Genomic DNA, 12637 nt, shown 5'->3' on the forward strand with positions numbered 1-12637 from the left:
TTTGCACCCAGTTCATAAAAACAGGGCCAACGCTTCACCTGAAAACTACAGGCTAATAGCCCTAACAGATGTAGATGTAAAAACCTTTGCGAAGGTGCTCCTGCATGAGCTGGAGAACTGGATTAATGATAACCATATCATCCCATGCTACGATATGGGGTTCAGGCCGAATTCCTCAATAATGGGATAGCACTCACGTATTTGGAGGCCAACACTAGTAAAAAAAAACCACGAGCCCGCTGAAAGCCTCTTTTATTGATTATAGTGCTGCATTCCATGGAACTGACCAGAAAATACTTTGGGCCAAACTTGCTGACCGGGGAATACCAAGGCATCTCTTGGGTGCCATCACAGTACTATACACAGACACCTGGGTGCGGATTAAGTTAACTCAAACCTACCACACAACAAAAATATATACCAAAAAAGGTCTGAAGCAGGGATGCGTCATTGTACCCACCATGATTAATCTGTACACAGCTGATCTTGGTGTGGAACTTCTGAAATGAAATATATTGACATCAAAGCTAGGCCGCACCAAATTACCTATCATTCAGTATGCAGATGTCTTAGTGCTATTGGACCATACTCGAATTGGTATGAAGAGGGTCTTGGGTGTTCTACACTCCTATAACACGAAGAACTCCCTGCTTGCAAATGCTTCAAAAACTAACGTTATGGTCTTTGGTCAAAGAGCAAAAAAACATCAGTTAGAATGGCAGTTGGGCCCCTTAAATAGAAGTATGGTGTGCAAATACAACTATCTCGGTGTCTGGATGTAAGAAGCTGGACAATCTTTCTTGCATGAAAAAGCTCTGGAAAAAAGCACCAAAACTGTGTGCCTTAACCGAACTCCACCACAAGCTACAGAGTCCTACGGCTGAAGGGATCTGAATAGTTACGTGGGCTATACTGCTATCCAGCATAAGGTATGGACATCTCGCAGTTCCTGTCATGCTCACAGAGACATTAGAGCAGTGTTATACAGCTGCATACAGGAAAATATTTGGACTCCCCAAAACAAACAGACACACACTGATTTGACTGGAGTTTGGACTACAGAAAATGGACATTGTTTGTAAAAAGGATTTATTTAAATATTACAATCAGTTGGCCAGAGCAGACCCTGACTAAATAAAATCCGTCTTAAGTGTGATATGACAGGACAAAAAGAGCATCTGGTTAAGGTTTCTTAGCAGTGCAATAAACACACTGAATTTGACAGAATGTCTAACTGGCTCAGCCGTAACAACACAGCGCCTACAGAGGTCTTTAAAACAGGGCAAACTTATATCAAGGGAACAGGATATTAATAAAATCAGAAAAATATTGAGAGCAGTAGGACTCGACAAATCACATGAAGTCACTTCATGCCAGCCATACCTGTGAGCCGCCATGGGAAGACGAGCCCTAAAGAGCATTCTGCTGACCAGGCTCCTAACACTGCCTATATGGGAATACAGGGCCCACTGGAAACTTACTCCACCGGGTCACAGGCAGTGCAGGCTGTGCTCATACTGGTCAGAATCTGTTGTACATATAATATGCTGCTGTCCAGCATTTCTCCTTTCAAGGCAAGTTTACCTAAGCCCAATCTTACTGCACTAAGCGGTAAGAACATGCAAAGAGGCCGTGTCGCACAACTTTTCATTAGACATCCCAAGGGAAGTAGCATGTATTGATAAACGTTTGCTACAGCTCAAACGCTACTGCAAGATTTCTTTATTTACTTGAAAGTTTTATATAGCGTGAACCAGACACTTGCGGTTATCGGAGTGCTTTACAAGGTAAGTGTTTTAGTTACAAAAGTACAGAGTAAATAACATAAGGTTCAATGCTGATCAATGAAAGTATAAACATCCTATCATAGATACATGGGTATAAGGTACACAACACAATGTTTAATGTATATCAAGCAAAATATAGATACAATATCCAGGAGATCTGGGTACTGGATACTCCAGGGGACATCCGCCCAGTTAGCATTAAGTATGAACTTGCTCGAACTAAGTACAGAGCTGCAAACCCATAATTTGGATATAGCTTGCCAACTTGGCACCTTGTACTTTGAAATTCCTGAAGTATCGTGCCTGAACTGACACTTTGGAATATTTCACCTTAGCTTATCATGCTGCTTCTTTTTATTTTTGGTACCTCACCTGAAGTGTTTATTTCAAATGCACTTTCAAATGCACTTTAAACCCCCTGTGATGCATGGCACTTTGGATTATTTTCACCTTTGCTTCTCATGTCACTTCCTCTTTCTTGGTGATTCCATATTCCACGAGCTTAATTATGTTACCCTAATGGTCTCTTTCCAATTAATTTGATGCATAAGGTAAATACTTTGTTTTGTGTTCTAATCTCCGCATACCACCTCTGCATTAACTTGGCCTATGGCACAAGGCACTTTAGATCACTTGAATTCTTGTCTTCTAGGTTACATTCTCTCATTTGGAGAACCTATATTCCATGTTTTAAATGATTCTATTTTTAACTTCAATTCTTCAACATGGCTTTTTAATGAATTGTTTGCTAGCACAAGCCAAACACTTTGTATTTTCTTTAATATGATCTTTCTATAGAGTATCCGTTTTTGATTTGACTTATGGCACATGGCACTTGTACCTGGATGTATAATTCCTTCTTGGCCATCTCATGTGTTCATGCTTACAGTGATTACGCAATATCAAAACCTTTTGATCACAAACTGTATTTCCAATTCAGAGTGGGTTCCTTACCAGTAAAGTCTTTCACTGTACAATGGACTACATTAGAATATAGTAAATGTCCCACTTGCACCGATCAAGAAGAAACCTACTCCCATTAATTGTTTGTCTGCCCTGCCTATGCTGGCCTTCCCGAAGTATAGCTTGTGCAGTCCTGCAGGAATTTGGGTGCCAGACGAAGTAGTGACGCTCTGAGAATTTTGTTTACTGATGCATTTCCCTAGTATGTAATCCCGGTCGCAAGTTCTTCAGTTGGATATGGACCATAAGATTGCAAATACTGTCTGCGAATTGATGAACTTGTATTTTTGTCCACTCATGGAAATCAACATCAGCACCTTATCGCTGAGCTTTGGCCTTTTTTACAGCCTTCATTGTTTCTTTTTACTTACTCGTAACTTCCACTGTTGCTGCTTTTATCTTATGAACTTGTCTTCTTAATGTATCAGGGTGATTTAATCTCTTGTATGATTACTTGCACGTTCTTAAAATGAGTTTTTAATTCATTGTTTTATTCTCATAAATTTTATTCTATGTAACAGTGCTTTTATGACATGAATTTTCAAATAAAGCTTATTTGGAATTTGATTTTATTGTAACATTTCAATTTATTGTTAATATAATTATTGTGTCTTTGCATTTTGATGGCATTGTATAGATATTAAGTAATCAGACAATAAACTTACTAACTGGTTAACCGGATTCACATTATATACACATCCACAAGGGACAAGGGTCTTAGGGACAGTTTACCGACCAATTACCAGATTCAATCCCCAATTCAACTACATTCAATACATAGAAATCTGGCGGTCAAAAAAAAGGACTTTAAGAAAAAGAGAAACCACAACAATTATCTATGTAGCCTACTGATACTGTATAGTATCCCAGAAGGAATATTTCATTCCACAAGTGAGACTACCATCAGAGACAGAGACTATTACAAAACAGTCAGATTTCAATCAACTGCCAAACGTGGCCAGTGTCATCATCTGGATATCCTTCTTTCCTACCACTCAACCTTTTTTACACAAAAGGAGATCGTGTGGTTTGGATTTCGTATCAGTTCCTTTGACCTCCGCATGGAGTGATAGAAATGGACTAATGACCAGTTAGACTACTTGATCATACGATGTAACTGAAGGATATCTACTGAGTATGGTGATGGAAAGAGATTAAGTGCAGTACAAGTGAGTGAAAATCTAAAAAGGATATGGAAGAGAAAAACTCTTTATTATAATATCTCTCCCAAACCTAATAAAAATCAATGCAGATGGGGCGTGTACCAAATATGCCGCTGATCGTGAAAAGTGGTTGACTACTTTCAGCCAAAGGGGCTTCTAGCCCAGGCTTTCTTCAAGACCTATATTGACAATTAGCTACTACATATGTGAAAACATAAAATTGTGTATTGTCACATTACCTCCATACAGGCAGAGTGATTGTCACACCTGAAAGAGAAAATGACACAGAAACATGGTAGTTGTGAGGATACAGAACAGAAATGCATGCTTGCCCTTTTTCCATGCCAACTTAAATGGCTTAATCAATATGTGAAGAACAGGTCCACTCACCTGTCCTATATGAGCTATTGGCCTCACCTCACCCGGTAACCACTCAGGTAAATGACCCGCCCTGTAAAGAAGGTAAATGCGCTATTCAGGGGGGTATTCAAAAGGGAAAAACTGGTTGGAATAAACTCCACAGACCAGTACTGTATTCAAAAAGCGATCTCAATGCGGAAGAACACATCCATAAAAACAACTCCTCCAAGGGTTAGTCCAGTTTGTGCAGCAAATCATGACATAAGCACTATGTATGTAGAAGTTCGATAGTTAAAATGCCAAATAAGTTGTTTACATAAGCGTTGTAAAGATCTCCATTACTCATTACCATGCAGTATTATAACACTAAATGATCAGCATTGTTTTAATCATGTAGTGTCATTGCTCATGTAGAGGGCATACACTATCTACTGTTGTGTGCCCAGATACGTGTCTAGACCCCTCAGTAAAGGATAACATCTCACTCGAGTCTTATTACTATATGAGTGCTGGGGCGCCTTGCGTGTTTCTTCAGAATGAAAATAACGGTATACAGTGCATCTGTCACCGCCCTTCACAAAACATCTCATGGATCATATCATCTCGCTGTACGAGCGCCTATGATCTAGAGCGCTCTAATTCGGATTCTGTCGGCAGCGGAGCTCATCTGCAGTTTACCCGTGAGCCCTTTCTGCGCTTTTGTGTGCTTAGCCCATATATTGTAACACACATATTGGCATGCTCAGACATTCGCAGATACGTTTAAACGCTTCGAAGCTTAATGTTGTCACACTCGTATTTAGGATGCTAAAACGTTCACAGATACACTTAAAGCTTAATACACTAAGCACCCTCTCGCAGTCTCACCTCTCCGTCGGTGCCTCGGGCTTCACCTAAGTTCGTGGGAGGTCCCGAGGCACCATCTTCGCCACCATTTTGAGCCTTCAATCGACGCAAAAAACATCACCTTGCGTCGATGGACTACAAGATGACGTCATAAATGACGATCTCGTAGTTTCGTTGCTAAACCCTTGTAGAGCACTGCGTCTATTCAAAAACAGTGCTCACTCCTGATGTATATGCAATATCAGAGTTATTGGACTATTCATTTGTCCAATATATCAAAATCAATAAAGAAGTATCTAGGCATATTAATCGTAGTTTGTTGTCGATTATTTGCTGCCCTTCATAAATAGTGTATTGTTCTTCGTTATCCTTCGAAGGGAACAATAAAGTTTGAATTGAGGGGCGATGGAAAATGCCCTAGTGAGCACTCCTCATTGTACTCAGCTTAGCTCATTGCTGTACAGTAATACATGGTGCCACTAGGGTCATCTATATATAAACCTGAATAAAAGCTATTTAGTAACCTAGGATGTTAATGAACCTCCGTGACCAGAATTAGAAAACTATAATTCCGGAAACAGCTACTCATATAGAATTCTGATGGAAATGATAAGATAATTTTCACCACGGGCGGCAATGATAGCTTAGTCAGCCCAACAGTCAAACTGTCATCTTTGATGTAGATAACTAGTAATTAATTACCAGACAGATCTAAATGCTCAGATTAAGTGTATCTGCACGTCAGTGAGCAGAATTACAAAACAATGGACTCTGGATGCACTCGCAATGGAAGCTTCTTATTGCAGGTAGCATCCCTTAGCTAATATGTACCCACCCAGCAAATAAGGGAGTCAATTAGAGGCCATATGATATTTTGTGCCTGATGGTACCATTTTAGCCCCATGATTTATCACAGCAAAGTCCACGGAATTGTATTGTTTAGGCCCTTGGTGTCACTGCACAGTCTGAACACCCATTGTTGTTCCTTATTGAAAAGGTACTTGGCTCTGTCACTTACATGAGGTGGTATGTAGGGTTTTTCTAGCACTGTCCAGACAAAGTTGTCTGGCGAATGGTTGAATTCAGCAAAGTGTCTAGTTAATTTAGTGTTAGTCTTTCTACACCGGAATGTGCTTTTGTGCTCTAGCATTCGCAGTTTCACCTTTCGAGTAGTCATATCAACATAGTGGTACCCACAAGGACATTTGATCAAATAAACAAGGTTGTCACTGTTACAGTTAGTAAAACCAGTTTGTGTCCATGGTCTCGATGACCCCATATCCACTGTTTTAGACTGATGAGTTTGTGGACAGATGGCACATGCTCCACACGGGAAATGGCCTTGAACAGGTGGAAGATTCCATAAAGTACCGGTTGTTCTCAATTCCTGTTGTCTTGGGCGTGTATGTACTAAACTATCCCGTAGATTGTGACCCAGTTTGAAAGCAGAGTGGCATTGGTATCTTCTCCTTGCTTGTGTACAAGAAACACCAGTTTTTTCGTATACATTTCTGAATTCCATTGGTGAGTGTGCTGAATGTGTTCACCAAATTCAGACGACCTAACAGTGGTTTCACAGTCTTAGTCTTAGGCCAAGCTCGGCGCAAAAACGCTCCCTATACTAGTTCCAGAGACCGGGAGATATATGGTTTCTTCAAATTTAAAGAAATTCTCTTTCATTGCCAACTGTACTAGTGTCATAATAAAATGAACTGGAGTGATTGAGTCCAGAGAGTTCTCTGCTCTGATGGTAGTCTCACTTGTGGAATGGAATGAAATATTCCTTCTGGGATACTATACAGTATCAGTAGGCTACATAGCTAATTGTTGTGGTTTCTCTTTTTCTTAACCTCCTTTTGTTTGATAACCGACTTCACACACAGATTAATCATAGTCTGCTATGCATAAGCAGATGAATGTTTGTCCACCCTAAGTTCATATCACTCCCACCTGACCTGTCTATAAAGTATCCTACCATATTGAGCTGGCGACATCTAGAAAGTGTTTACTAAATAAGAGATTACATCATGGTGGCATTTAAAAGAGTTTATCATCAATTTTTATGACGTTCCTGTGGCGATAAACCCATCGCAATATTTACAAGGCGGTGTTAAGGCACTTACATTAAGGCACTACAGGGGACACCGAGGGTCCTCGCATGCTGAGATTTCACCATGCAGGGGTCTGACATCTCAGTGAGGGGTGTCCAGTTTGTGACCAGGACAGGGTCTTACATTCCCTCCAGCCAGGTAATCATCCCAGGTTGGATCATCCCTAGGGGGGCTTCTTGGCTTTGCGTTTACACACAGAGAAAAGTTTACATAGTAGGAGTGCACCTAATTATTATCTTGTTTTATACGCATGCATATATACACTGTTTTAGCACCATAGGAGAACTGTATCTGCTATTCACTCTTTTGTTCCTTCTAATGACTTTCATCTGCTTCTGTCTACTGATTATTGCAGCACATGTATTTTGTACAAGAATAGCGTTGGTTCGGGAAATATATTGAAAACGTCCCACTGTGTATTCTTTGTGAACTACTCTGAGAACATGGAGCATGAGTGACTGAGTGAAAGGTCCTGATCTGTTACCATGATCCCTGAGGGATCAGGGTGGTCATGTTCAGTGGTTTCCAGAAACCATTCGCTCCCTGGTAGCGTTAGAGTGGCTTATGGTGGCACTGTGTGCTAGCTGGTCTCCTTCAGGAGGTGTGTGTTATTGCGAGCAGCACTGACAGCAACATTGATGTCTCTGTCTAATCTCGTACTAGAACGAGTGATTGCAGCAATGGCAGCAGTGCGAACTGTTGCCTTAGTGGCTTCATCAGCCATGGAATTCCCTGCTAAGTGATTGCTAATACATTTATGACTCAATATGTGGATAACATGAACCCGTGGCAAGCATTCTTTCGCTACTTGTTCCCAAAGCAGCTTGTGCTTGATTTTGCAACCCTTAGAATCACATAATCCATTCTGTCCCCAATAGAGAAGGTATTCATTATAGGACTGGACACAGTAAAATGAATCGCACAGTATAAGTGTGGGGAATCCGTGATCCATACTTTGTAATGCCAGTATCAGGGCTTTGAATTCTGCCAGCTGCGCTGTACAGTCCCCTAGGTACTGCATGTGTTTTTTCAGGACGGAACTTTCCGTCAATTATACACCCTTTTACTATTGTGCACACCATGGAATATTGATGTCTTATCCCTACTTCAGGCTGAGCAGATCCATCAGTGTAAATGATGTCATCATATCAATCTAAAGGGATTATTTCCTTCAGCAGAGAATATTCTTGCTTATACTGCAGGAATCCTTGTGTTTGCTATGTAGAATCGAATCTGTGGTCTATATCTGTTGCATTGAGAGAGTTAGCCCATTGAATCCACCTTGGAGGTAATGCTTTGGCATTTGGTACGCACACTTTGGTAACGGCCTCTAAGGTGGGTAACCGGGGTAACAACAGTTATGCATTTCTCCTGTGCTAGTGCTCTATCTCTCCTTCACTACAGCAGTCTTTACCGCTGTGAGAATCTTCTCAGTGAGTGCAAACTGCCGTCTTGTGAATAAGGCCCCCTTTCGCAGAGCACTTAGCGAAAAGGGGCAGGCAATGGGTGTTGTAGTGGGCATTCCGCCGCAACAACCATTGCTTTTTGAAGCAGCCCCCTATTTACAAGGGTGGCGTAAATATGGGGCAGCGCTAAAATTAAGACCAAAATAACCTGGTCTTAACAAGGCAAAACAAGGAGAACTTATTAATTTCTCCTCATTTTTTGCTGTTTCTATGTCTGCTGAACAATGCAGTACACATAGAAACAGCAAATCGTCATGAATGATTGTTCATGTGCAGGAAGGTGTCCCTTCCTGCATACAAACAATCATGAAAAAATAACGATTTGCAACTTGCACAATGTAGCACACAGGAGTTACAAATCACCATTAGTGATTGTTTATGTGCAGGAAGGCACACCTTCCTGCACATAAACAATCATTTTCTCAACGCAGGCATCCTTGCACTATGCTGCAAGGGTGCCTGCGTTGGCGCTAGGCAACTGAATTTGGCGCCAGTGCTGGGGAAAATGCAGGGGGGCGCTGTATCATTGTAAATACGGCGCATCCCTGCATTTTCAGAATGGCGTTGCACGGCCTAAGCAATTATGGCTTAACTCCGCGATCCGCCATTCTCTGGTACAAATACCCCATGGTTTGCTAATAATAGACCATTGTTAAAAGTAACATTTGCCATTTTATTGTAAGAAACAAAGCCGAAAGGATGAGATCTTTAGATCTAAGATAAAACAAGACACTAAACAGACTTCAAGTGAAGTTTAATGAAGCTCTTGTTAAAGAATATAAAGACAGGCATGAATAATCATTTACAAACGCCAGATCAGCAAGAAAAGTGTTGCAAATCAAGTCTGGCTTAGGCAAAGAATGCTCCAAACTAAAAAGAAAACTCACTTGTGATATGTTATAGAGGAGAAGCAAAGAACCCCCCAAACTCTGGTGCACATCATACTTCAAAGCACCCCATGCATGCCAGACCCACAAATAGGATAAGCTGAGAGTGTACTGGGCTCGGCAACTTACACCGGGTGGTGTCTCAACCGAAGACCTCTGCTCTTCCCAAAGTTCAAATTTTATATACAACTAAATTATATACCTGAAAATAAAAAGTTATATTAGTTCAGCAGGAAACTAGACAGCATTTTTTCACAGTGCAAAGGCATATTTGCATAGCATACATTGGGGGCCTATTGCAGAAGAGGTTCTGTTTCACAAACTCCACTGGGCCCAGGGGCAATTGGGTATTGACCCTATTACAAATTAAGAGTCACATATCGGGCGCACAAAGAATTGTTCAAAGGGTGGTGGACGCTCCCTCTCTGTGAATGCGTCCATGAGAGCCCACTAAACGAGTTGCTGCTTGAAGCCTTTCTCGAGAGTCTCGGGGTACTGGTATGGACAACACAACCATATCAATGGGGCACTGAGTCTTGCAAACGGAAAACTGGGAGGCTTACAAAGGGAAAGTGCTAGGCTACTCAGGTGCCTATAAAAACACCCTGCCTTGTTCACGTTGAATGCTAAAGTCAAAAGTGAACTTGGAGGTAGGAATCCTTAAATTGTAGATCGTTCCCATATTGGAAGAAAGGTTAACCTGGTGCAGGTTCTTAGGTGGAATAGGTATTGTGCCAACCGGGTATCATGTCATTCTAAATGATTTGTTTGTAAAAAATCGTCTGAACTGTGCAAAATGTAACAAACTAGGCAATCTGGTGTTAACAGTAATGGTCAGACACTGAGAACGTTCAAACAAAAGTATGGCCCGGCTTAAGAGTGACCATAAGTATGTTTGTGGATTGTGTTACTGTAGGTCTAGGGAAACTAGGACGAGAGCTGGAATCAATTCAGACATGTCTGACAGGCATTCTTGTGCGTTCACCTTTGCCGTTCTGTTCAGTGGTATGAGCCCCACCACAGAATGTTCTTGGAAGACTTATTTACTCTCTAGCACTGTGAGGTGGACCAATCTTCTCTCGAGTCAAAGCTCATATTTGTAACCGTTTTTGTTAATTTCTTGCCGTGTTGATTCATCCCCTCATTTACATGCTGACTAAGATTACACCAAGCAGACATTTACATTTTACGCAATATGTCACCCTAATTTATAGGCCATCTGACTTCTGGGCATTTTCCCGTGATCTTCTTGTAGACGGTTGGACTGGTCCTCCTTAGCAAAGTCTCCCCTTAATCTTATTCAATTATGTTTCTATTTTTTTTTTACGGCTGAACTGTGCAATAAACTTCAGGGCTTCAATACGACACAAGATTGACATCCAGAGCTTGCCTTCTTCACATTGTTGATGTGGCTGGAACGTCATGCGTTACTGGGCTCTTACATTTTCGCATAAAGAAGCTCAAGGCCACCACGTGTTTTTTTTTAACATCGATCAGCTCGGACACGTGCACAGGCGCACCGTGCCTCCTCCGTGGTTTCCTAGAAACAACGGGTGCTAGGGCGGCACTCGGCCTGCATGGAAGTTTGTGGGCAGTGTATCGAAAAAGTGTAATAAGGCAGTAACTTTATGAAAAACGGATTCCTATTACCATGAGCACACTAGAGTATTTCGAATTTTCCCAACACTGCCCGAGGCACACTCTGAAACTGTAGTTGGATTGAGGCTTCGATCCCCACGTAGCCTCGTCTCTCTATTTAAAGGCCTCGTTCACAACATGCCCTCATGGCTGATGTCTGCAAACGAAGGCACAATCCCAGTGACCACTACAGTGCAAGAACAAACAGTCTGAAAGTGCACACTGAAGAACCCGCAAGGCACATCTGCTGCACCAGCAAACCCCAGGCTGTTAATACGCAGGGATTTGGGGGACACTTCCAACGCGGCGCAGCAGCAGAAAACAAATACAAAACTCCACGTCTGAGTATGAATCAGCTGGAGGCCACGTCCTGGCTTTTCCAAAGCACAGGCTGAGGACGATACTCTGTAGAAAAGCGTTCTTGAAAACGGCCCATATTCAAATTGAGTTTGGTTACATTAACTCCCCTCCCGCTGAGAAAATTTCGAACCCCACAAATGCTTGGTAGTTGAGAACAGTGCTCCGAAATGTCACCAATAGACACGGTATATCGCCGCCCGGCCTTCAGTTGTTGCTGCTGCCGAACAGGAATTTCTTTGTTCGCTCTGGGGTAAACTGGGCAGCCCTCAATCCCAGCGTGTGGACCCCGAGAGACGAAAAATCCCAGACAGCATCTGGAGAGGAAATCAAAAGGAGAAAAAAACATTAAAGCCAGCTCAGAAAAACAACTCTATTTACTTGTTTACAATGACTGTGAGGTTATTTTAGATCGTGAACAACACATCTGTTTAGCTGGCACAACAATTTAATGAAGACCTGCCTAGAGCAGAGCAGTGCTTTTTTTTAATTCGCACACAAGTTGAAATATGGAACCTCGAGATTTGTATTTTTCTTTTGTGAGGCGCATATTATGTACAGGTTTTCCTACTTAACTTTAGACATTCCATAAACAGTCTCAGAAGTGCAATAGAATGAATGAATGAGGCTTTAATGTAACAATCGCAACGGCTGTTAGGAATTTTAAAATGACCATCTTCAGCATTTAGGTAGTTGAGTTTATATTAGTCTGCCACATTAAATGATGAATACTTTCATCTAGACTAGAACACGTATGAACGGTATACCACACTGTGCATCTACATGAATATATATATATATATATATATATATATATATATATATATATATATATATATTCCAGCTCCAACCGTCCCTGAATCCAAGGAAACGATCACGCACTCACGGGGGTATAGTTCTCAGTTGATTTTATTACCGGCTTTCTCCAACAAACAGACAAACGCGTTTCGGACTGTAAGTCCTTCGTCAGTGTCAATGCATGCAATGTTATCCAGCACATTATAAGCAGACCTCACTTCCTGTCACATGTGAGGGGAAAAACCAGACACCATTACGTAC

At 41.5% G+C, this 12637-nt stretch overlaps 1 protein-coding gene across 1 annotated transcript in view; it reads right to left on the reverse strand.

Moving 5' to 3' along the window:
* Nucleotides 1-9433: 9433 nt before the first annotated feature.
* Nucleotides 9434-12637, reverse strand: part of KLHL25 (kelch like family member 25) — a 282369-nt gene continuing 279165 nt past the window's right edge. The window contains exon 3 of the mRNA XM_078683164.1: nt 9434-11895. The gene's annotated coding sequence lies outside the window, so the exon portion shown is untranslated. The remainder of the gene's footprint in view (nt 11896-12637) is intronic.

This window comes from Lissotriton helveticus, chromosome 3_1 (assembly GCF_964261635.1).
Source record: "Lissotriton helveticus chromosome 3_1, aLisHel1.1, whole genome shotgun sequence".
NCBI classification, from domain to species: Eukaryota; Metazoa; Chordata; class Amphibia; order Caudata; family Salamandridae; genus Lissotriton; species Lissotriton helveticus.